The sequence below is a fragment of the Hipposideros armiger genome, unplaced genomic scaffold (genome assembly GCF_001890085.2).
Source record: "Hipposideros armiger isolate ML-2016 unplaced genomic scaffold, ASM189008v1 scaffold_934, whole genome shotgun sequence".
NCBI classification, from domain to species: Eukaryota; Metazoa; Chordata; class Mammalia; order Chiroptera; family Hipposideridae; genus Hipposideros; species Hipposideros armiger.
The window spans coordinates 536,048-538,334 of NW_017732284.1; positions in this window are offsets into that span (position 1 = coordinate 536,048).

The window sequence follows — 2,287 nt, forward strand, 5'->3', positions numbered from 1 at the left end:
AGAGAGCAGTAAGGGCATTTATTCCTTGGCTCCCTCTTGCAAGTAATGAGTTCACCACAGATTTGCTGCATCCCTCATCCAAAGACCAACACTCACTCCTTTGAGATGTCCTTTCTCATAGAGCTACTACCCCTCTGCATTATTCTAACTGCTCCTTCTCCTTACTCTTTCAGACCTAGGGCTGGCAATGTTTCTTGCTTGTTGCAAGCCTTATGATTCTATACTCTCATAAACTTGTCTACGTGTTTATGCAAAGTCTTTTATTAAGCTCTCCTCAAATTACCCCTTTAGCACCTTGTCGTTATGTATGGAACACATGACTTGGGAAATACTTATATGGAGCTACTTATAAAGTAAGTTCTGCATAGGAAGTAGTCCAGAAAAGTTTACATTTCATATTATGACCCATGATAATCTATTGAAGAATTTATCTGTTAGCTTATTTATTGGTTTATTTATTTTTAAATGTGGCACACCTCAGAGGTTTGGCTGTTTCTCAGAACCATTTTTGGTATTCTCTATGTAATTCCACATTTGGTATATTTGATTTCAGAGCACATTTAAGGATTTGGAAGAGTGATGTGGGTCAAAAACAGCTGTGCTTTATTCTGGCAGATGGGTTGAACAGGAGGGAAGAAGGCAAGGAGGCTAACTGAGATGTATAGTCAATACTGAGTAATTAATATTATATTCCTCAAGTTTTCTTTTATGTGCTAATTCTCAAGAAATAAAGGCAATACTTTAAAAAGTCAAGATAACGACTCGAGAGAGTAAGTTGATGGGGAAAAAATGAAAAAGGGATTATGCTAGTATAATTGACAATTTTTGGAAGTTTATAGGCTATGACAGTGTATAATGCTGATGTGAGATAAGCAGGGAAAAATGATAATGAAGATATAAAATATCATGTGAAGAAGCAACCTCTTTACCCCAATTCCTTTATAGCTACCGATCATTTTATTTCTTATGTGAGTATTGAGGTTAGAGTTCATATTGAGATGAGGTTAATATGCATGGATATGATAATAATCCTTTAGGTAAATAGAGACTCAGTTAATGAGGTAAGTAATCCCTGATATCGATTAACTGGAGAAAAGTGATTCTTTTTTAGGAAACTTGAACTTCAAAGTCAGACCTTAAACAGGCTGAAGCAGGGACTCTGTCTCCCTGTTTTGATCTTCAAAGTACCTTTACATCAAGAAGGACCTATAGAGGTTTGCATATACTACATGGAGAGGGACCAGGGACTACAAGGATCTAGATAAAATCTCATCTTTGTCCTAGGGTCCCCCTTGGATGAAATAGGCCTATAGCCCAAGAGAAAAAAGTATTTGTTACAAACCAGTTTAGCTTAAATAAAGGTACTCTTTGTATTTTCCTTTTTGTTCAGTAAACTTAATTCATACTTACCAATCGCTGCCATCAATTCTAGGAATACACAAATAAAATAGGTGTGGTGTTTGTCTTCAAAGGCCTTTTAGTAATCTGTGAACTTTCCAACCATGTCTCAATTGTGCAATGGGAAACCAATGAAGGGGTCACTTACCTACCCTGATAAAAGAAAGATCCTCTTTGGTTAGCATGGTGGTGGCAGCAGTAATCTGTAAGAAAACCAAAATCCAGTATGAATCCCAGAACAAAGCGAGGGTGGATGGCATGATCCAATGTTTCCTCCCAATCGGAGATTCACTCTGTCGGCCAACCTTGGAACATCTCCACTTTTTAATTTCCATTAAAAGAAAGTGGTATTTCCTTTCAGTTAATGCTGAAATTACCTCCCAAGTGGTTGTAATAATGGTTGTATAACAAAGTTAGTATCAGGCCAGTTTTTATTTTAATTATAGAATTTCAAAAAACAATATTTCAGTTTGATTTTCAGTTACGTTTCTGATTATTAAACTGTCTGCTACATACATATCCTTTTTTGAAAATTGAAAGCAACAGAAAAATTTTATCATGTCTTATATCTGATGTACTCCGGTAAATACTTGAGAAATTGGTATTACATAATACTTCATTTTTGAAGCTATGCATTTAATCATCTCCAAGTTCTTCTTTTTTCATGGCTAGCCTATCCTTCCTCCCAATTTACCAACATCACCAAACACCACCCTCTTTCCCAGTAACTTATTTATCCTGTCACGTTTTAACAGTTTTATTGAAGTATGATGTACATATCATAAAATTCAACCGTTTGAAGTACACAGTTCAATGAGGCTTAGGAAATCTATATGATGCAACCATCACTACAGTCCAGTTTTATAAGATTTTTGTCACCAAAAAAAGT